Genomic DNA, 25144 nt, shown 5'->3' with positions numbered 1-25144 from the left:
TTCTGGAGATACAGGACACAGTGTCTACCCTCAGAGAAATTATACTCTATGGAGGGGAAACAGAAAATATATGATATGAGGGCAGAGCGTGGGGAGGAATTTATTTTATATAACATGGTCTAGGAATGATAATCTTATGATTATTGATTTTACATATGAACTGAGACTTGTAATTACCAAACTGTAGTAACTGTAGGTACAAACGTATATATCTCAGGAAAGTATTTTCAAGAAGAAGGAATATCACATGCAAACCTTTCGGGTAACAGTATGTTTGGTGTGTCAATAGACTACAAAGAAGGATGATAATGACTTGGAGCACAGTGAGTGAAATGGAAAATAAAGCATTTTAGGAAGATAGCCAGAAACTAAAACCTGTAGGATTTAACAGACCTTTCAAAGGATCATAATATTTTGGCTAGAGTAAGATGGAAAATCACTGAAGGCTTTGAACAGAGGAGATATATAACACAACAAAGATTTTAAAGTACCACTGCTAGGAATTGAATACAGAATAAATTTCAGAGACCACTGAATTTCCTACTTGGTTCATGTTAAAACATGAATTATGTGCTATACTATTAAGGTTTATTATTATGTTTTTAGGAGACAACAATTAGTTGTTAATTTAGAATTTAGAATTTTAATAAATATTAAAATATTTCAATCTTTTCCAAATATCATAATTGGAGATAGGGTGGCCAAATACTTTTTTATTAAAATGATTTTAAATTAGACAATTTTTTACTTGAAAAGTTTTCAAAATCAGTTGATTAATGATAACTGCCATAAATATGTCATTTAATTCATATTTCAGTGTAAATGAGCCATTATATGCATATATATACATGATATATACAGACACATATTAAATGATGTGTGTATATAATTTAATAAAACATATTAAACAAATTTTTAAAATATGTTTAAAATAATATTAATGTTTTCAGTAAGGCAGATATAAATTCTGGGTAATGCTGTTTTTTGGGGGTTTTTTCCAGGTAACTTTGATAATGAGGGCTACTTAAGTTGAAATATCCCAACACTTTCTCTAAAAAATAAGAGCAGTAAGAAGAACTGGTAAATCCACATGAACCTCATGCCTTCAGCCTAACTGGAAAACAGTGAACAATACAAATTTAAATTACCTATTAATAGTAAAATAAACACCAACTTTAATAAAACTATTTATTAATCTCTAACACAAGCTTTTTCAAAGAACCAAGAGACTGTCTTACAAGAAAAAAAAAAAAAAGCCCTACAAGCAAATGGAGAATTCGAAGATACAATGTGGAAATATGATTACTAGGAGAAAGTCTACTCTACATATGAAAATACCGAGTCATATTAAGTCTAAGCACATAGTATAGGAAAAGAACTTCAAAAAACACAGGATTACCTGAGACAGCCTTGGAAAAGCAGTGCTTCTTGGAAAAATATATTTTTTAAAAAGAAGAAGCTCCTTGGAAATTAAGCAGTAAAAGAAAACACTTAAACAAATGGGAAATTAGATCCTACAAGAAAAAAGAATATTAAAAACCAAAATTCAAAGGACTAGGTGACTAAAGAACAGATTCAAATTAAAGCTTAAAAGGGGGAATTGAAAAAGGTAGAAAAACAATCTCATAAATGAAAATGAGATAAAGAAAGAAGGTAAAATGTTCTGAGAGAAAAAAATCATTTAAAAAGAAAGCAGGCAAAAAAGATTCAGTACATGTACAATTGAATTCCATGAAAAAGGAGATCTAAACAATGGAACAGAATAAATATTTAATGCTATAATAAAAAAAAATCCAGAAGTTAAAGAAGACCTGAATTTACATATATAAAATGCTCACCAGGCATTTGAGACAACTGTCCCAGAATAGTCAACTCTAAGGCATACATAGTAAATTACTAGAATTTAAAGATTAGAAAAAAATCCTCAGAGGCTCCATGGAAAAAGATCAAATAACTTATGAAAGTATTACACTAGCATCAGATTTCTAAAAAGCATCATAAAGATCAAAGGAACAATGAGGAGTTTTCAGGAAACTCAAGGTTTAACTTACTCAATAAATATGATTTTGATTTTGTCTCAGAGAGAATTAGCCACTCCATGCTCTACACAATAAACACATTTAAGAGTGAGTTGAGCAAGGTGGAAATGATACAAAGCAAGGGTTTAAATTCTAATAACAAAGTAAAGTTCAACCCAAAAAGCATTAAAGCCACTGTTTAATACAAAGATTCACATTACCATGGTGATACAAGTTATAAATATTTACATATAAAATGACAAAGAAATCACTTTTATAAAGCCTAAACTATAGAAATTGGAAGGGAATATAGATAGATATGCAGTAAAAATAGAAGACTTTAACATAATTCTTTCAATAAAACACTGATCAAGTGGAAAAAAGATAAAAATCTAAATAAATATGGCTGATGGCTGATTTTATGGTCCTATTTCACACCATGATTAGGGAAACCGCCTTTGTATCTAGCTCTACTGTGCATGGAACATCAGGAAAATTTATTAGGTTACAAAGAAAACATTGATAAGTTTAATAAAGTGGAAATATTGCAAAGAAAATTACCCTGATCACAAAAAAATAATATACCACTAATGACAAAGTCATAAAGAAAGTTCTACATGGAAATTTAATATGAATGTGAAACTTGAAATAAAAGCCAAAACTATAAATTTCTATATCAGGATACATCGGATAAATAAAAACTATTATCAGAAGAAAATCTAGATCTTAAATTTCTTTTATCATAAAAAAATTAAAGAATCAAAATAAATTGGTTAAATTCACAATCAAAATTCTTTTCTAGAAATTCTAGAAAACTAAAGTAAACCCAAAAGAGCACAATATAGCAAATAATAAAAATATGGCAGAATGGCAGAAATTAATGGGGTAGAATACAGAAAAATAGTAAACTAATAATTCAAAATCTCATATTTTCAAAAAAAATAAAAATAGGCTAGCCACTAGCAAACTCAATTAAGAAAATGTGAATAAAGCATAGAATAAGAAATGATTAGGAGAAATAATGATAGAAAAATACTACACTTTTTAAAATTATAACAATTATCAGATCTCAATGCATATATGTTTTTTTAAAGAAAATGATAATTTTGGTAGTAAAACAGTTTACTACAATCCAGTAAACGTTTTTTAAAAATCTTGGTAAGACTGATTTCTGTAGAAGAAATAGAGAAAGTTATTAAGGACATGGCCTATAGACAGAATTACCACATCTGGATGATTTCCAGAGGTATTGTATCAAACATTCATGTAATCTAAATGCTATGTATATTGTTCTAGAGCATGAGCATTTCAAATTATTTTTATGAAGTATTTTATTGTATCTAAACCTGATAAAGATAGTACAAAAAAGGAAACAGGTAGAAATATAAAGCATTGATATCATAGAAATATAAGTTTTCCTTAAACTGGAAGTTTAGTAAACTACAAAAGAGCCACTATATATATATATTTTTTCTTTATGGACATAGGCAAGTCGATAATGAATGTTCTTCTGAAAGAAAAAAATATTAGAATAATTTTAAATTATTTTAAAAAGAGAAGTCCTAGCTCTACCATATATTAAAAGTACTATAAAACATCTATAACTACATCTGTGTGGTAATGATATAGAAAGAGACAGGCCAGTGGGATAAAATAGAAATATAATAAATAGAACAAAGTATATATGAAATTCTAGTATATGAAAAAGAAAGCATCCCATATCACTTGGGAAAAATAAACTTCTTAATAAATGCTGGAAGGGCTGAGTAGCTATTGGAAAAAAGATAACTTTAGATCCGTATCTCAAACTATAAGCATGAATAAAATCTAAGTGGTTCAAAAATCTATTTGTTAAAAAAAAAGAAAAGAAAAGAAGTTGTACAAATCTTACAGGGAAATTTTTCCAAATTTGACTCAAAGTCTAGATGCAATGAAGAAAAGATTAATAAATTTGAATACATTTTAAAAACTGTTTCATGACAAAAAACAAAACAAAACAAAGCAACAACAACAAAAAGCACATAAATTTTAAAGACAAATGACAACCAGGGAAAAATATTACAGATAAAATTCCACAACCTATAGAAGCTTAGGGTGAAGAGTCCATATACTCAATAGAAAAAATAACAGACAATTCATAAGGAAAAAAAGGTATTAAATGAGCCTAAAATACAAGAAGAAATATTCAACTTTACTCATATAAGAGAAATGCAAATTAAAACTACTGTGGATACCATCTACTTGGCAATATATATATATTTTTTTTTAAATAGTCATTTGACAGAGAGAGACACAGCGAGAGAGGGAACACAAGCAAAGGGAGTGGGAGAGCGAGAAGCAGGCTTCCCGCCGAGCAGGACGCGGGGCCGGATCCCAGGACTCTGGGATCATGACCTGAGCTGAAGGCAGACGCTTAAGGACTGAGCCACCCAGGTGCCCCAACAATGGTAATTATTTGAGTAAACCTTTTTAGACAGTTTTACTTTTGGAACCATATTAATATTTGACATCTTAAAAAAATAATAAAACACAAATCTGAGGCAAAAGAAAAGAGTCTAAAATGCAATGTAAACAAATCAGCCAAACTGCTTTTCAAATAAATAAATTTGTTAAATAAATATTTGTGTTAGAAAGTAATATTCAAGGGGCGCCTGGGTGGCTCAGTCGTTAAGCGTCTGCCTTTGGCTCAGGTCATGATCCCGGGATCCTGGGATCGAGCCCCGCATCGGGCTCCCTGCTCCGCGGGGAAGCCTGCTTCTCCCTCTCCCACTCCCCCTGCTTGTGCTCTCTCTCTCGCTGTCTCTCTCTCTGTCATATAAATAAATAAAATCTTTAAAAAAAAAAAAGTAATATTCAAGGAGTAATGGGGCATGACCAAAAGACATGAGGGCTTCATGAAGGACCTTCACTGTCCATAGCTTGGGCAATCTGAACATTAAAATACATAAAGAAATAATAGATTATATCTCACTAAATAAAAATGGAATCTCTGGGTCCTTAGTGAGGTAAATTCCTAATTAAGTATGTACGTGTATAGAGCAGGAGGAAAAGTTCTTATATATGGTAGAATGCCAACTAGTAAATTCAAAAGGAATGATGAAATTTGCAAATCATCATCTGACAAACATCATAGTAATAATTGATTCAGGTAGGGAAAATCAATAGGTGCTAACTATTGATTGTGGAAATTTAATAGAAGGGATATTTGCTTATTCTCAAAGTATCCACCCACAAAATATTTGCTAATTACAAAGGGAAAAATATCTTTTTACTGTGGAGAAGTAAATCTAGCCAACCTCACCTTAACCAAGTGATCAGTTATTATCTGTAACTAAACAAAGCCAGATCACTTACAGAACCTCTATTTAATCAAAAGGAAATAGCAGTTAAATACAAATTGGGAGAAATTCCACAAAATAACTAGCCTGTAATCTTCAAATTTATCAGGATCATGATAGATAAAGAATGAGTAAGGAACAGTGTAAGAAGATAAATAGATTAAAGCTAAATGTAATATGTGATTTTAAATTAAATTGTGGGCCATTTTTTTTTTGTAAAGCACATTGAGACAATTGGCATTTAGTTCTATAAGTTAGATAATAAAATCACATCAATTATAAAAGTACAATGTACAATTATAACGAATACAATAATTATGTATAAACATGTTTTTGCTAGTAGGGAACATACACAGGCATCATGTCCACAATTTATTCTCACATGGTTTAGAAAAATACAAAATGTATTCATGCAGGCAGAAAATTATAAAGCAAAATATGGTAAATGTTTTTTTTTTTTTAAAGATTTTATTTATTTATTTGAGACAGAGAGAATGAGAGAGAGCACATGAGAGGGGGGAGGGCCAGAGGGAGAAGCAGACTCCCTGCCGAGCAGGGAGCCCGATGCGGGACTCGATCCCGGGACTCCAGGATCATGACCTGAGCCGAAGGCAGTCGCTTAACCAACTGAGCCACCCAGGCGCCCAAAATATGGTAAATGTTAACAATTGAGGAATCTGGGTTTAAAGTGTATAGTAGCTGTTTGTACAACTTTTGAAACTTTCTTCTAAATCTGAAATACTTTCAAAGTAAAAAGTTACAGAGAGTGAAAATATTTTCTTGTAAAATATATATTTAATGCTTGCTAGCCAACTTTAAAGATAGACACCATTGTTTAAAGTTTATTAGACTAATTGCTCTGGAGGTGCAGTTCTGCCACTTATTACTTGTAGTATCTCATACAAGTTATTTTACTGACTTTGACTCAGTTTCCTTGTCTTTAAAATAGAAGTGTTCTTCTATCAGGAAGACTATATGATAGAAGGCTGTCATGAAGATTACATGAATAAATATATATGTAAAGTACTTGGACAGAGACTGGAATATAATGAATGCTATATAATCGCTTGTTAAATAAAATTTATTTATTTTTGCCATCTGTACTGAATCAAAGCACAAAATTTTTCCTTATACTTAATATCTATGATCAATGAGTACAATATAAGAACCATGGTGTATCTTGTTGAGAAATGAGTTCCTGTTGAAGACTGGGCACACTGCATTAATTTTAAAAGCAGGAATAAAAGTAATGAGAACTAAGACAAATTAAGGAATAGCAACTCAGAGCCAGACCATCTGGTCCAATCAAGACCCAACATTAGTGTAATCCAAATTAAAAATCAGCATCTCTTGGTTTTCTGATTAAAAAAAAAAAAAGAATATGTACCAATCTAAATTTAGACCATAATTTTGACACAGAAGGTAAGGAGCAGAGCTCTGAGAAAGACAGATTAAAACAGACAGACAAAAATTTGTTAGGGGTAACAGATGATCATAAAACCACCATTCATATTGAAAACATCATATAAAAACTGAAAAAAAGAAGTTCTTGGGGATAACCATGAAATCTGTGTATTGTATTGTTTGCTATGTATGTTTTTGAGGTGGAATGCATAGTTTAGTCTGGATGTAATTTGTTTATGGGTGTTTAGAAACTCTGTATAGCTCTATATATTTAGAAGCAATGCATGTCTATGTATGTGTATTTATGCATTGGTATTACTTCTGTTTAGGTTTTATACGGAATCAACAAAATAGACAAATAGAGGCCAGGCATTAAAAGGAGGAAAAGGAAACATTAGCAACAGTAGGGGAAAGTTTGAGCAAAGATGAAAGGAATGCTTTTGAAACTCCATCACTTGAAAGGAAACGAAGAAATAGAAAAGGTATGGAGTGGTTAGAAGGATTCTGGGGAAAGTGCCCAAAGAGTATGCTGGAATCTGATCTCAGAGAGCCAGTGGACTAGGGCAAGAGGCAGACATGTAAATGGCAGCACATCTGTGTTCAATCAGTGCTTTTTTTTTCATGAATGCTCTGTTTCTCCTTTCTTTCTCTGAAATCACCCTTCCAAGAGCCCTGAGGCCGTTGGAACATGTGTGCTTCCTCCTAACAAACTCCTCTTGGCATCAAGAGACCTGTCTCTGTTAATTTAACACAAAGCTTAAAGTATACATAGAAAATTTAGTTCAAGGACTTAATAATATTGATCTGAAAGTCTTGTCCTAAATTGCTGGATTTGTAATCTGTGCCTGAGTCACAAGAGTCTCTAACTTCAACGATGAGACCTCTCTAACACCTTATGCCTCCTATAGTTTTTTTTTCATGTTTCACATGTTTTCATTTGGAATCACTAAACTTTTGAATATAAGACCATGTTTAGCTTTTTTCTCTTATCTACTACATTTCTTCATTCCTGTGTTTCCAATGTGGGCATGGCATTAGTGATGCCGAAGTAATAAGCTTCTTTTAAATGAAAGGTTTTCTTTAATTTTCTCCTATCCTTTATAAGACAGTTTATGATATCCTCTATCTAATCTAAAATAGTTATTTTCATTAAGGTCATGAGTACTAAAAAAATAATTGCATTTCCTTATTCTTATTTCTGATCCTTATGCTCCTATAGATAAAGTAAATTTTTTTCTTATCTATTTTACATAGGATTTGATTATCACACTTCTTTTACTTCTCTTGCTATCTTTTAAACTCTTCTGTTTTTTTTTGGTATGCATAATTTTTCCCATGATAAGTTTCCCTTGATATCTTATCTCTAGTTCTAATTTAACAAGATTTCTATCTTATTTTCTTCTGCATTGTTGGAATGTTCTTTTTTAATAAAGAAGCCATTCACAATTTTATATGAACATTTTGTTAGTTCCCTATGGCCAAATTCTACTTATGCAACAAATATTGAGCATTATACCCTCACCACCATGTTCCAGACAGTTGTAGGTATTTGTGATACAAAAATGAAAAATCGTTTCCAGGATTGCTCTCCAAAAGAGAGGAAATATAAATAAAAATAATGAAAAATGTGATGAGTGATATAAGAGAAGTTTGAACATAAAACCCATATGCAACTAAGAATAATCTACTAGTCTTTGAGTATAAAAGAAGTCTTCACAGACAATGCCCAACAAATAGGGGTACAGGAGCTTTCTAGAAAATGAGGATTCACAATGGACAAAAATGTAGGTATGTGAAATAGTACAAATCAGGACACATTATAAAACAGGAAATTTCAGTGTTGCTAGCACTAGAGCATCCATGCAAATGGAGATGAAGAGCAGAGAAGAGAATCAAAAGATAGACGTTTCTTGGGAGGGATCTCTACTATATCTTGGAGAGTCATTAAGAGATTTTAGCAAAGAAGTAGCATGATCATGTTCATATTTCAGAAAGATTGCTATATCTTTAATAAAGAAAATGGATTGAAGAGAAATAAAATTGAAAAATAGGAGGTAAATTTGTAAACCATTGAACTATTAAGCCAGACTTGATAAAAACATGAACTAGACAAGTGGTGCTATGAATTAAGAGAAGGGAACAAATGTGAAATCCTCTAAGAAGATAGACTTAATAGAATTGTGTGGTTGGTTGTATATGGATGATGAGAAGTCTAATATGGTTTCCCTGTCTTTGTACCTGTCTTAGCAACCAGGTTGACAAATGCTCCAATAAAGATGAAAAAACAGGGAGAGGAACAGAGAGATTCTGGGGAATAACAGTTCAAATTTTGTTTATACTACTTTTCTACCTTTGAGCTTGTGGAGTTATCAATAAGTCAGGAACCATTGGCAGAGATCTGAATTAGAGGTAAAGCTTGGACATTTTTAGCACATTTATAGTAAGCAAATCTCTGGTCATGGATGAGGTCATTCAGACTGAAAGATCAGCATAGGAAGCAACTCTATAAAGTGAGACAATGATCTCTCCCTTAGGAAGAGGATCATGAGAGTGGGATGCAAGAGAGTTTTCTGAACAATGACAGGGAAACAGAATCAAAAGAATCATGGAGGGGTGCTTGGCTAGCTCAGTCGGTGGAGCGTGGGGCTCTTGATCTCAGGGTTGTGAGCTTGAGCCCCACATTGCATGTAGAGATTACTTTAAAAATCTTAAAAAAAAAATCATTGAGGTGAAGAAATATAAGGATTAATATATATTTATTGAATTTGGCAATTAGAAGTCCTTTATGAGGTCATCAAGATGATCTTTAGTGGAGTGGAGGGTGCATAAGCCAGATTACAGGGCATAGGAAGGAAAGAAAAGCAGAGATCTTCTACGTAGCAAAGATTTGATAAAGGAAACTGGGAGTGTGTTATAAGGAAATACAAGATTGAGAGAGAGAGGGAGAGATTGTTAATATTAGAAATACATGATTGTGTGGAAGGAAATCTGCCAGAGAAGATAGCTACATACTATAGCTTTTACTACTAGTCGCAGTGACAAGAGAAGTGGCAGTTCCATTTCATAGGGCACCAAATGAAAAGGTGGGGTAGGGGATGAAGTACTGACTTAGATCAGCTAAACTACCAAATGCTAACATACTGTATATATGCATATTTCAGAGAATTTCTGGAGCTATGTCTAAACCCAAATAATGACTAAAGGTAGAAAATTCAGACATATTTATAAAAGGACGAGAATCTCTTGGCAAGCAAGGCCTACTTATAATATCAACTGTTGCTTATCCCAGTAATTGCAGCTACTTGCACTTGGTCCCAGAAATCAGGCTCTCCCTAATCCTACATTACTTTATCCATCTAACTTGCCCTGAAGAAATCTCTCCTACAGTCAAGCCAGTGTATTTATTCTAATTTTCTCTATGTTCCAACATCATTTTGTTTCTACACCCTTGTACTTTTATCTTTATTTCCCAGCCTCTTCCCTTCCTGTTTTTTGGGGGCTATCTTCCCTCCTTTGCTGGTAAGTTCTGCAATTTTACTAAATAAACTCACTTCTGTTCTAAATAATTGAAAATGATTCTTACAGAATAACAATTCTTTTCTAAATAACTAGGAATGTGTTATAGAGTCATTCTTTCTCATCCTTTAATGTAGTGTTTTCAAAATACAAAGGGAAGCTTGTATTTCCTTTTGAGCAGTAGAGGGTCTTATGCATCTTTTCTCTAACCCTGTATAGGACATAGCCAAGTAAGTATTCAGGATTTAGTCACTGAATTATTCACATGATGTTCATAGTCACTATTTTGCTTACTAGTAAGATGAGGCATTTCTTATTTACTCCATATCTATATGGTTCACCCTCTGAGCTTTGTCAACTCTTGGCTCAAATGATTTCTTAGTGACATTTCCCTGACCATCCCATGTAAATCACACCCTTCCATACACATGCTGCTACGTTCCTCTCCCCGCTACATTTTCTTCCTAGAATATCATAGCATATATATTATACTTATTGGCTTATATACTATACCCTGAATTAAAATATTAAGTACATTGAGGACAAGATTTGCTTCTGTTTTATTCAGTGATGTATTTTCAAATACATAGACTGGTATGGAAGAGAAGCTCACATATACGTATATTTAAAAATCTATAATGAAGCTTATTAGCCACACTTCCTCTTTTAGAGTCTACATTTTTTCTCTTTTATCCCATATTTTTTTACATTTTCACAAGTATGCCACACTTCAATTTAATATATTTATATTAAATGCTATCATTCTTAAATATTTTATCAATGCTCTAAAACATATTTAGGAAGCTCTGTTAATTCAAACAAATAGTACCAGAGAAGTTCAAACTAGGACCAAACTGGGAACACATTTATGGAAGCTCTTCTCTTAATGAGCCTTGAAGTAAGTTAGGAAACAGCTTTAATTCTTTTGAGCCACTCTGGTTCTATTTAGTGTATTACAAGTTCAGTGGTTAAATAGTTCCTTAGTGGAATAAAGCTGAAACAACTCTATTAGACTAATGAGAAGGGCTGATTTGATTTTTTTTTTTTTTTTTTTTTTGGTCTTTAGAGCTGAGAACAAACAAATTAGGTCACAGTGATGGATTAGATCCAAGCATAGTATCTTGACTTGACATACAGGAAAAGTTCTGGTCCAGAATTACAAAGCATCTATATTTGTAATGCTACATTTGTGACTATGTACATTAAGAGTGATGAGATTTGTGGAAAAGTAGAAATAAAAAAGAAATAAGAAATGAATCCCATAGGAAAGCTAATCAGAGAAAAGGATTTTTCTAGAATTTATAGGTTAGGTATTCTTTGATGCTAGAAAGTCACACCTTTTGCAGTCATTGAACAAGCTGTGATTGAACATGAGCTCATGCCCTGTCTAAGCTTACACAGATATGCATAAGGTTTGTCACAATGGAGAAGTATCTTTGACTTCCATTAAGCTCAGTGGAACTGGACTGATTGTCGCAGCAAACTGATAGCAAAGCATTCTGAATTGATCATTAGAATGGATGCTGGCAAAATGCCCTGACTAGCTCTGTCTTTTGTTTGACTGATTTCAAACAAATTTCCATAGGTCATGTGTTGTTGCAGAATAGACACAGCAAGGCTTGAGACCTGGTTCTGCCAAGGAGCCAGAAACCACAGAACTCGTGGGAAGTTGACCTTGAATTCTCCCACTTGAGTGATGAACTCTCAGGAAAATGCTGGGGTTGTTTTGAATCCATTATTTCACTTGGTGAGCAGGCAGGCTCAAAGCCAGCATTTCAAAAAAGGCCAGCATAATAAAAAAGGGCCAGGAGAGTATGAAAAATTCCTGATATTGGCAAATGGTATTCCTTGCACCTGGTAGAAACTTATCCTATGAAGGGCATTATCTGCAGCTGTGTACCTCCTTGAGGACTTTGGAAATTTGGTAGGTTTCCACTACTGACTGAGAGTACACTATAATATCTCCTACTTATTGTAGCTGTCCCTAAACAGGTTTCTATATCCTCTGCCATTAAATAAAATTTAAAGAAAATTATTTCCCTCTGCCAGTTGGCATCTTTTCATTAGTCAAATCCTATCCCATTGTTTCATGCCCACATACCCAGAAACATACAGCAAATTAAAGGTGACATGAAGTACATTACTGAAATTTACTTTTATTAAACTACAAAACTCTTATACTTTGCTCTACACTCCTTCTTACTCATGTCTTCTCTAAATCCAAAACAAACCAACAAAGACAAAAACTAAAAGTCAATAATTTGTAGCTTCAAAAGGGAGCTGACAATTTAATATTTATTGGACCTATCTTTTTGAGGCATGAACACCAGCTACAGTGAATAATTGAAGGCCCAGAAAGATCTATGGATCCCGGGAGGTGTAGAAACTTTCTCAGCCAGACCTGTGCCTGCTCATGGCAAGACTAAATCAGAGGCATCCACAGATCTTCTAAAGTCCTACTGTAACTCCTCCGTCTTCACATCTTTATCACTGCTTACAGCGTGAAATGTTACAGAATGTTCTTTTGACAGTAGTGCGATCAAATTTAACTAATAAAAACAAACAGAAAAGCCCTAAATATTGCACATTTAACAATTTCTATAAAAGATCTATTAAGCTAATTCATATATTATAAAATTTTCCTTTTAAAAATAAACTAAACTAAACAACTAAAATTTAAATAACTAAGATGTCTAGGAAGAAATCACAAAGGTAACTTAAAAGTATATTTTGAACTGAATGTCAGTGAAAACACAACATATAAAAACAGAAGTAATACAGCTAAAGAAGTGTTTAAAAGAAATTTATAATTGTAAAGGCTTAGAAAAAAATGTTTACTATCAGCTATCAAGTTTTTACATGAAGAAGATAAGGAAAGACAGCAAATTAAACTCACATAAGCATAAATGCAAAAATAATGAATGTACCAGCAGAAATCAATAACATAGAACAAACAATAGTGTAAGTTGACAAAGCCGAGAGTAGTTTCATTGAAAAGATTAATAGAGACATGACTAGACACTAATGTGGGAGAAAAAAAAAAGAGAGAACACATATTATTATATCATAAGTAAAATATTTCTCACTAAACAACCTACAATTATTAATGATTATAAATAATTTTAAACAGTTTTGTGTCAATAAATCAACAATTGTAATATTATTGGACCAATTCCCTAAAAAAAACACAACCTACCAGAACTAATACATGAAATGTTTTTAAATCTATAGAATTCTCTACCTATTACAGATAGTGAATTTGCCATCATAAGATTTGCCACAAAGAAAACTCAAAATTCATATGGGTTTTCTGCTGCATTCCAGCAAACATTAGGGGAAAAGTACATTACTGAGTATAATATACAAACTCTTTCAGAAAGTAGAAGATAGGACAGACTTTGTAATTTATTTATGGGGCCAGCATTGTTCTAAAACAAAACTAGACAGAGGCATTCCAAGAAAAGTACAGACCAATATTATTCATGATCATAGATGCAAAAACTTTTAATATAGTAACAGCAAATTGAATCCATCCATATATAAAAAGAAGATAAACATGACCAAAAAGGATTTATCTCAAGAATGCAAAGTTGTTTTAACTTTTAAAAATCAATCAGTATAACTCACCATATGAATTGAATGAAGGAGAAAAAACACAGGACCTTATCAATAGATGCAGAAAATTTACTTGAGAAAATTCAATGACAATTCACAATGGAAACTGTCAACAAATTAGGAATAGAGGGATACTCCCCTGAATTTGATAAGGGCATTTATAAAAAGAAGTCTAATGCTAACATCATACTTAATGGAAAAGTATTAAATGATTTCCTTCAAAGACTGAGAGCAAGGCAAAAATGCCAACTCTGTTTTTATTCAACAGAGTACTGATAGTTCAATCCTGAACCACAGTACAAGGAGAAAAAACTAAATATGTAGAAACTGAAAAGACAAAACGAGATCTTTTTTATTCAGAGGTAGTATGACATTATACATAGAAAATCATATGGAATCTTCAAAAAAATTACTAGAGCTAAAAAGTTAATCAAGTTATAGGATATAAGATAATTACATAAAAATCAGTTTTATTTCTATATGCAAACATCAAATAATCGGCAAATAAATTACAAAAAAATCCATTTGCAATGGCAGTATCAGACATTTAGGATTCAGTTTAATAAATAAAATACCAAGGCTTCCACATTGAAAACGACATTTCTGGCGTAAATTAAACAAATAAATGGTGAGCTATAACAGCACATCATTAATACTCTTCAAGTATTTCACCCATTCTTCCCACCCACTTCCCCTCTGGTAACCATCAGTTTGTTCTCTATAGTTAAGAGTCTGTTTCTTGATTTGTCTCTCCCTCTCATTCTCTTTCACCCTTTGCTTGTTTGTTTTGTTTCTTGACTTCCACATATTAGTGAAATCATATGATATCTGTCTTTCTCTGACTGGCTAATTTTGCTTAGCATTATACTCTCTAGATCCACCCATGTTGTTGCAAATGGAAAGATTTCATTCCTTTTATGCCTGAATAATATTCCATTGTATATAGACACAACACCTCCTTTATCCATTTATCTATCAACAGATACTTGGGCTGCTTCCATAGTTTGTCTATTGTAAATAATATTGCAATAAACACAAGGGTGCATATATCCCTTCAAATCTGTGTTTTCATGTTATTTGCAAAAATACCCAGGAATGTGATTCCTGGATCATAGGATGGTTCTATTTTTAATTTTTAGAGGAACCTCCACACTGTTTTCCACAGTGGCTGCCCCCGTTTGCATTCCCACCAAAAGTGTATGAGGGTCTTTTTTCTCCACATCCTCGTCAACACTTATTTCTTGAGTTTTTGATTTTAGCCATTCTGACAGGTATATCTCATTGTGGTTTTGATTTGCATTTCCCTGATGATGAGTGATGTTGAGCATCTTTTCATGTGTCTGTTAGCCAATTGTATGTCTTCTTTGAAGAAATGTCTGTTCATGTCTTCTACTCATTTTTAATTGGATTATTTGTTTTTGGGGTGTTGGGTTGTACCAACTCTTTATATATTTTGGATACCAACCCTTTATTGGATGTGTCATTTGCAAATATATTTTCCCATTCAGCAGGCTGTCTTTTAGTTTCATTGGTTGTTTCCTTTGCTGTGCAGGAGTTTTTATTTTTATGGAGCCCCAATATTTTATTTTTGTTTTTATTTTCCTTGCCTCAGAGACATATCTAGAAGAATGTTGCTACGGAAGTCAGAGAAATTACTGCCTGTGTTCTCTTCTGGGATGTTTATGGTTCAGGTCTCAAATGTAGGTCCTTAATCCATTTTGTTTGGTTTGTTTTGTTTTTTTTTAAAGGTAAAAATCATCAACATTTTATTTAACACAATCCATCTAAAATGTCAGCCTTTCAGTATGTAATCAATATGGAAAATTGAGATATTTTACTTCTTTTTATACCAAGTCTTCTAAGTCCCTTATAAGCACTTCTGAATTCAGACTACATTTTTTTTAATGGTAATCTTCTATTTTTTAATTTTTTTTGTATAATTCTTTTAAAAATATTTTTTATTATTATGTTCAATTAGCCAACATATAGTACATCATTAATTTTTGATGTAGTGTTCAACGATTCATTAGTTGGTATAACACCCAGTGCTCATCACCACATGTGCCCTCCTTAATGCCCATCACCTGGTTACCCCATCCTCCCACTCCCCCTCCCTTCTGTAACCCTCAGTTTATTTCCCAGAGTCCAGAGTCTCTCATCGTTTTTCTCCCTCACTGATTTCTTTCCATTCAGTTTTCTCTCCCTTCCCCTGTGGTCCTCCTCACTATTCCTTATGTTCCTTAATCCATTTTGAGTTTATTTTTTGTGTATGGGATATGTGGTTCAGCTTCATTCTTTTGCAAGTTGCTATCCAGTTTTTCCGATACCATTTGTTGAAGAGACTACCTTTTCCCATTGCATATTCTTGCCTCCTTTGTTGTTTGTTGACCATCTGTATGTCTTCTTTGGAGAAATGTCCATTCATATCTTTTGCCCATTTTTTATTGGATTATTTTTTTTCTGGTGTTGAGTTATATAAGTTCTTTAAATACTTTGGATACTAACCCTTTATCAGATATGTCCTTTGCCAGTATCTTCTCCATTCAGTAGGTTGCCTTTTAGGTTTGCTGATTTATTCTTTTCTTGTGCAGAAGCCTTTTATTTTGATGTAGCCCCAATAATTATTTTTGGTTTTGTTTCACTTGCCTCAAGAGACATATCTAGAAAAAATGTTGCTATGGCTGATGTGAGAGAAACTATTGCTTATGCTCTCTTCCAGGAATTTTATGGTATCAGGTCTTCCATTTTGGTCCATGATCCATTTTGAGTTTATTTTTGTGTATGGCATGAGAAAGGGGTCCAGTTTCCTTCTTTTTCATGTAGCTGTTCAGTTTTCCCAACACCATTTGTTGAAGAGACTGTCTTTTTCCTATTGCATATTCGTGCCTACTTTAAGATTAATTAACCACAAAATTGTCAGTTTAATTCTGGGCTCTCTCTTCTATTTTATTGATCTAAATGTCTATTTTTGTGCAATACCATACTGTTTTGATTACTACAGCTTTGTAGCATATCTTGAAATCTAGGATTATGAGACCTCTGATTTTGTTCTTCTTTTTCAAGATTGCTTTGACTATTTGGGGTCTTTTGTGGTTTAATAAAAATTTTAAGATTTTTTTTTTTGTTCTAGTTCTGTGAAAAATGTTGTTAGTATTCTGATAGGGATTGCACTGAATCTGTAGAATGTTTTAGGTAGTATGGACATTTTAACAATATTGGTTCTCCCAGTTCATGAGGATGGACTATCTTTCCATTTATTTGTGTCATATTCAGTTTCTTTCATCAGTGTTTTATAGGTTTCGGGGTACAAGTCTTTCACCTCCTTAGTTACGTTTGTTTCTAGGTATTTTATTTTTTGGGGGGGGAAATTGTAAATGGAATTATTTTTTTAATTTGTCTATGTGCTACTTCATTATTAGCATATAGAAATGCAACAGATTTCTGTATGTTGATTTGGATACTGTGAACCTACTGAATTCATTTATAAGTTCTAATAGTTTTTGGTGGAATCTTTATGGGTTTTTTTTGTTGTTTTTTGTTTTTTAAAGATTTTATTTATTTATTTATTTGAGACAGAGAGAACGAGAGAGAGCGAGAGCACATGAGAGGGGGGAGGGTCAGAGGGAGAAGCAGGTTCCCTGCTGAGCAGGGAGCCCGATGCGGGACTCGATCCAGGGACTCCAGGATCATGACCTGAGCCGAAGGCAGTCGCTTAACCAACTGAGCCACCCAGGCGCCCCACTTTATGGTTTTTTATATATAGTATCATGTCATCTGTAAATAGTGAGAGTTTTACTTCTTCCTTACCAATTTGGATGCCTTTTATTTCTTTTTCTTGTCTGACTGTTGTGGCTAAGACTTCCAGTACTATGTTGAATAAAAGTGGTGAGAATGGACATCCTTGTCTTGTTCCTGATCTTTGGGGAAAAGCACTGAGTTTTTCACCACTGAGTATGATGTTGGCTGTTGGTTTTTCATGTATGACCTTTATTACATTGAAGTATGTTCTCTCTATACATCCTTTGTTGGGGGTTTTTATTATGAATGGATGTTAAACTTGTCAAATGTTTGTTCTGCATCTATTGAAATGATCGTATTATTTTTATCCTTTCTCTTGCTGATTTAATGAATCACTTTGATTGATTTGCAAATATTGAACCACTCTTGCATCCTAGGAATGAATCTCATTTGATCTTGCTGAATGATTTTTTAAATGTATTAGATTTGTTTTGCTAATATTTTGTTTAGGACTTTTGTATCTATCTTCATTAGAGATATTGGCCTGTAGTTCTCTTTGTTTGGTTTTTGTTTGTTTGTTTGTTTTTGTGGTGTCCTAATTTAGTTTTGGTATCAGGGTTATGCTGGCCTATAGAATGAATTTGGAACTTTTCCTTCCTCTTCTAATTTTTGGAATAGTTTGAGAAGAACACATATTAACTCTTCTTTAAATGTTGGGTAGAATTCATCTGTGAAGACATCTGGTCCTGGACTTTTATTAATTGTGAGATTTTGATTACTGATTCAATTTCATTGCTGATAATTGGGATGTTCAAATTTTCCATTTTCCTATTCAGTTTTGGGAGGTTATATGTTTCTAGGAATTTATTCCTTTCTTTTAGGTTGTTCACTTGTTGGCATATAATTTTTCATAATATTTTCTTATAGTATTTTGTATGTCTATGGTGTTGGTTATTATTTCTCCTCTTTCATTTGTGATTTTGTTTGAGTCCCCACCCCTTTTTTTTTTAAAGATGAGTCTTGCTAAAGGTTTATCAATTTTGTTGATTTTTTCAAGGAACCAGCTCCTGGTTCCATTGATCTGTTCTACTGTTTGTTTTGGTTTGGTTTCTATTTTGTTTATTTCTGCTCTAATCTTATTTCCTTCCTTCTACTGGTTTTAGGTTTTGTGTCTTCTTCTTTTTCTAGCTCCTTTAGGTGTAAAGTTAGGTAGTTTTAGATTTTTCTTGCTTCTTGAGGTAGGCCTGTATTGCTGTAAACATCCCACCTAGAACATTTTTTGCTGGATCCCAAAGATTTTGGACCCTGTGTTTTCATATTCATTTGTTTCCATGAATATTTTGATTTTCTCTTTGGTTTCATGGTTAACCCATTCATTGCTAAGTAGCATGTCATTTAACCTCCATGTATTTGTACTCTTTCCAGATTTTTTCTTGTGGCTGGTTCCTAGTTTCATAGTGTTATGGTCAGAAAAGATGTATGGTAGGACTTTCATCTTTTTGAAATTATTAAAACTTGTTTTGTGGCCTAATATGTGATCTATTCTGGAGAATATTCCATGTGCCCTTAAAAAAATGTATATTCTATTGTTTAGGATGGAATGTTTCAAATATATCTGTTAGATCCATCTGGCCCAATCTGGCCTTCAAATCTACTGTTTCCTTATTGATTTTCTGTTTGATGATCTATCCATAGATGGAAATGCAGTGTTAAGGTCCTCTACTACTGTATATTACTATTGATTACTTCCTTTGTGCTTATTATTAGCTGCCTTTTATATTTAGGTGCTCCCATGTTGGGTGCATGAATTTTTGCAATTATTATATCCTCTTGTTGGATTGTTCCCTTTATGATTTTGTAGTGTCTTCTTTGTCTCTTGCTACAGTCTTTGTTTTAAAATCTATTTTCTCTGACATAAGCATTGTTTCCACAGCTCTCTTTTCAATTCCATTTGCATAATAAGTGCTTTTCCATCCCTTCACTTTCAATCTGCATATGTCTTTTGGTTTGAAATGAGTCTACTGGAGGCAGCATACTGATGGGTCTTGCTTTTTTATCCCTTCTGTCATGCAATGTCTTTTGATTAGGGTGTTTATTCCATTTATATTCAAAGTAATTATTGATAGGTATGTACTTAATGCATTTTGTTACTTGTTTTATGTTATTTTTGTAATTCTGTTACTTTTGTTTGCACTCTTCTCCCAGTTTGTTGGCTTTAATCTTTAGTAATATACTTGGATTCCTTTCTCTTCATTCTTGCATATCAATACCAGTTTTTGATTTGTGGTTTATATAGAACATCTTATGCATATAGCAGTCTATATTAAGTTGATATTTGCTTAAGTTTGAACCCATTTTAAAAGAACTAAATATTAACTCTCCCTTCCCCAGCCCCACATTTGAGGTATACAATGTCATATTTTACATCTTTTTTGTGTGTGAATCCTTTGATTTTTATAGATATACTTAAATTTACTATTCTGTGTACTTCCTACCTTTCTTACTCCCACTTACAGTCTTTCAACTCAAGGTGTCCCCTTTAAGATTTCTTGTAAGGCTGGATTAATGATGATGCATTTCTTTAACCTTTGTTTGGGAAACTTTATTCTGAATGATAGCCTTGTTAGAAAGAGTATTACTGGGGCACCTGGGTGGCTCAGATGGTTAGGCGTCTGCCTTAGGCTCAGGTCATGATCCCAGGGCCCTGGATCGAGTCCCTCATCGGGCTCCCTGCTGGGTGGGGAGCCTGCTTCTCCCTCTGCCTCTGCCTCTCTCTCTCTCTCTCTGACTCTCATGAATAAATAAATAAAACATTTAAAAAAAAAAGAAAGAGTATTCCTGGTTGGAGATGTCTTTCTTTCAGCACTTTGAATATATTATGCCACACTCTTCTGTCCCAAAAACTTTCTGCTGAAGATTATGCTGATAGCCTTATGGGGTTTCCCTTGGATGTAAGTGTTTTCTGTCCTCTTTCTGCTTTCAAAATTCTCTCTTTGTCACTACTTTTTGCATTTAATTACTCTGTGTCTTGGTGTGGACTTCTTTGGGTTAATTTTGTTGGGGGCTCTCTGTGCCTCATGGATCTGGATGTCTTTTTCCTTCCCACATTTGGGCAGTTTTCAGCTTATTTCTTCAAATAAATTTTCTGCCCTCTTTTCTCTCTCTTTTCCTTATGGGATCCCTATAATGCAAATGTTATTACACCTGATGATGTGTCTGAGTTCCCTAGTCTATTTTCTTCTCCTTCTTCTTGCCCTTCCTCTTACTAATTACTATTACTATTTGTTTTTCTCTCTCCTCTTCAGCTTGATTGTATTCCACTTCTCTGTCCTCCTGGTTGCTCATTCATTCTTCTGCCTCCTCTAGTGTACTATTCCCTCTAGTATATTTTTAATTTCACTTATTGAGTTCTTCATCTCTGATTGGTTCTTTTTTATACTTTCCATCTCTTTTTTGAGCATCTTACTGAAGTCCTCCACTCTTTTTTTTTTTTTTTTAAAGATTGTATTTATTTATTTGACAGAGAGAGAGAGACAGTAAGAGCAGGAACACAAGCAGGGGGAGTGGGAGAAGGAGAAGCAGGCTTCCCGCCAAGCAGGGAGGCCAACGCGGGGCTCGATCCCAGGACTCTGGGATCATGACCTGAGCTGAAAGTAGAGGCCTAACGACTGAGCCACCCAGGCACCCCCCTCCACTCTTTTCTCAAGTCCAGTGAGTATCTTTATGACCATTACCTAAATTCTCTATTAGGCATATTACTTATCTCATTTCTTCTAGGTCTCTGGCTGTGATTTTGTCCTTTTGTTTTGGGACATACTTCTCTGTCTCCTTGTTTTGTCTAACTCTCTGGGTCTGCTTTTATGTGTTCGAAAAGTCAGCTATGTCTCCTCCTCTAGAAAGTAGCAGCCTTATGAAAAGAGGTCCTGTCTTGCCCTGAAGTGCAATGTCTCCTGTTTGCCAGAAACTGACACTTGAGGGGTGTATCCTGTGTGTGTTGCAAGCCCCCTACTCTTGTGGCTGAGCCATGTCTGCCTTCAGTCTCGTCACCTGCAATGGCTGTCTTTGCCTGTTTTGGGCAGTGTTTGGTCCCTGTGTTGTTAGTGGGGAGTCTGGGGCTACCTTGTCTGTTTAAAATCTCAAAAGAACCTCGGCTCCTTGGAAAAATGGCTGAGTCCATGACTAGGGCAGAGAAGTAAAGGAGAGTCTAGAATATCTTTCATTCCAGGAAGGAAAATAGTGCTTACTTATGTGAACTTGTCAAAAGATCACAGGATCCAGTTGAAGGGTCTCTCACTGGCCTATGTAGGGATACCACGAATGCATTATAGAAATATAAAAATGTCAGCGAATCTGACAGTAAAAAACCCTAATAGGTGGGGTGGTAGTAAAAGTTCTTTTTTTTTTTTTTTAAAGATTTTATTTATTTATTTGAGAGAGAGAGAATGAGAGAAAGCACATGAGAGGGGGGAGGGTCAGAGGGAGAAGCAGACTCCCTGCCGAGCAGGGAGCCCGATGCGGGACTCGATCCCGGGACTCCAGGATCATGACCTGAGCCGAAGGCAGTCGCCTAACCAACTGAGCCACCCAGGCGCCCAAGTTCTTTTTTTTTTTTAAAGATTTATTTATTTATTTGAGAGAGCAAGAATGAGAGAGAGAGAGAGAGTACATGAGAGGGGGGAGGGTTAGAGGGAGAAGCAGGCTCCTCGCTGAGCAGGGAGCCCGATGCGGGACTTGATCCAGGGACTCCAGGATCATGACCTGAGCCAAAGGCAGTCGCTCAACCAACTGAGCCACCCAGGTGCCCAAAAGTTCTTTTTTAATAGAAAAAAAGTGCCACTAATAAATGTAGAATAAATAAAATAATTAGAAAATAACCATTTTTACCACTCTAATAACTGATTAAGGCAAGAATCATGAATGGATGCTAAAATATTAGGTGAAAAGTTGTTGAGGAATGGCATATTTACAGGATTTCAAATTATAAAAATATATATTGTTAATAGAGAAAAAGTCTCTTAAAATGGATAAATCTTGTGATACTACCTTAACCAAGTGGTCAAACTTAATATTACCATAACTGACATCTGTGCAAACAATGACATGATATAATAAGAATGTAGGTGAATGATGTATTAGTCCCTGCCAAACTCTTTAACCTGAGTATAATCTACAACTAGACAAATACAAATTTAGAGATATTCTACAAAACAATTGTCATGAATACATAAAAATATCAACATCATGAAAGACAAGAGTAAATAATAAAAAGAAAAGTTGGTTAACCTTTCTAGCCACTAAATACATTAAATACAGCATTTTGGATGGGTTTTGGCCAATGGAGCAGGCAGGTCAGCAGGAAAACATGGGGGCTGGGCATGCAAGACCAGCAGGTCCACTGTGGGAAGGAACCTACAGCTGCTTGAGAAAATTCTTGCACAGGCTCGGATGGAGGGTATTTCCACAGGAGAATGTGGGGGTGGGGCATGCTACTAGCAAACTAGGTGGAGAGTGTTTGTGTTGAGCTGTTTCTGCAGATGTTCACATTCTAGGCTGGGAGGTAGAGGAGGGAAATTGTGCGACCATCTCTTTTGTTCTTGGAGAACTCCCCTAACAATCCCTGTCCTTCCAGCACACACTCTGAGATTAGTAAATAAATCTTCTTGTATACCCATGTGTTTTTCAAATGACTGCTTCTGTGCTGTATCTCTGTGGGGCTGTTTGTTGTGCTATCTCTTTGGGTGGGGACTCCACCTTCCTGGCTCTCCCAGAGCCCAGTCTGCTGATTTTTTAAAGTTCCAGGGGTTAAGCCCCACTGATTGTTAGGCCCCTCTGGTTTTCAAAACCAAATGTTATGGGGATTCATCTTCCCCATGTGGGTTCCCTTGCCTGGGGTACTTGATGTTGGTTCTGCTCCTCTCTCTTCTCAGCACCTGAAGAGTCCCTTCCCCTACAAACACTCCATGGATCTTTTTGGCTCCAGACCATGTCTCTGCCCTTTCCACCCTCTTAGATTCATCCTCTTCTCTACATTTATCTGTGGAGAGCCTGTTCTGCCAGTCCTTGGGCCATTTTCTGGGTTATTTACACTAATGTGGGTGTTACTAGCTGTATCCATGGGACAAGGTGAGCTTAGGATCCTCCTTTCTGCCATCTTCCCCATAAGTTTCCTCTAAAAAAAAATCTATGTTTATAGCATGGAAAAATACCTAGAGGAAAAAAAAAATGAACATATAATGTGGATGACTCAAAAATTTTGCTGGCTATTTTAAAAAGACAAAACTAGCAAACCTTTAACAAGACTCCACAAGAAAAAAGGAGAGGGCTGAAATAAAATCAGAATAAAAAAGAGGAGATGTTACAATGGATACCAAAAAAATACAAAGGATTATAATTATAAAAGACTATTATGAACAATTATATGCCAACAAATTGGACAACCTATAAGAAATGGATAAATTCCTAGTAATGTACTTCTTCTTCCCAATAATGAATCATGAAATAATAATAATAAAAAAATCTGAATAGACTGATTACTAGTAAGGAGATTAAGTTAGTAACCCAAATCTCCCAACAAAACAAGTCCAGGACCAGACGGCTTCACTAGTGAATTCTAGCAAACATTGAAAAAGAATTCCAATCCTTTGCAAACTCTTCCAAAGAGAGAGATAGAGAGAGAAAGAAAAAGAAAGAAAGAAAGAAACAAACAAACAAACAAACAGGGGCGCCTGGGTGGCTCAGTCGGTTAAGTGGCTGCCTTCAGCTCAGGTCATGATCCCAGAGTCCTGGGATCGAGCCCCACGTCGGGCTCCCTGCTCAGTGCAGAGCCTGCTTCTCCCTCTCCCTCTGCCTGCCTCTCTGCCTACTTGTGCTCTCTCTCTCTCTCTCTGTCAAATAAATAAATAAAATCTTAAAAAAAAAATCTTAAAAAAGAAAGAAAGAAAGAAAAGGAGAGGAGGAGGAAGAGGCACAGGAAGAGGAAGAAGAGGAGGACATGGTGGAGACAGCAGGAACACTTCCAAACTCATTTTATGAGGCCAAGATTATTCTGATACCAAAACTAGACAATGACACCATAAGAAAAAATTACAGGCCAATATCCCCAATGAACATAGATACAAAAATCCTCAACAAAATATTAGCAAACTGAACTCAACAATACACTGAAAGGATCATACACCATGATCAAATGGGTTTATTCTGGGAAGCAAGAATGACTGAACACCTACAAATCAATCAACATGATATACCACATTAGCCAAAAGGAGGGTAAAAATTATATGACCATTTCAAAGCATTTGGCAAAATTCAATATCCATTTACGATAAAACTGTCAACAAAGTGGGTATAGAGGGAATATACCTCAACATAATAAAAGCCATGCATGACAAACCCACAGCTAACACCATATTCAATGTTGAAAAGCTGAAACTTTTCCTCGAAGATCAGAAACAAGACAAGGATGTCCACTCTTGCCAGTTTTTTTTTTTCCCCAACGTAGTATTGGAGTAATTATAC

The sequence above is a fragment of the Neomonachus schauinslandi genome, chromosome 8 (assembly GCF_002201575.2).
Source record: "Neomonachus schauinslandi chromosome 8, ASM220157v2, whole genome shotgun sequence".
NCBI classification, from domain to species: Eukaryota; Metazoa; Chordata; class Mammalia; order Carnivora; family Phocidae; genus Neomonachus; species Neomonachus schauinslandi.
Note: the sequence above shows the minus strand (reverse complement) of the source record.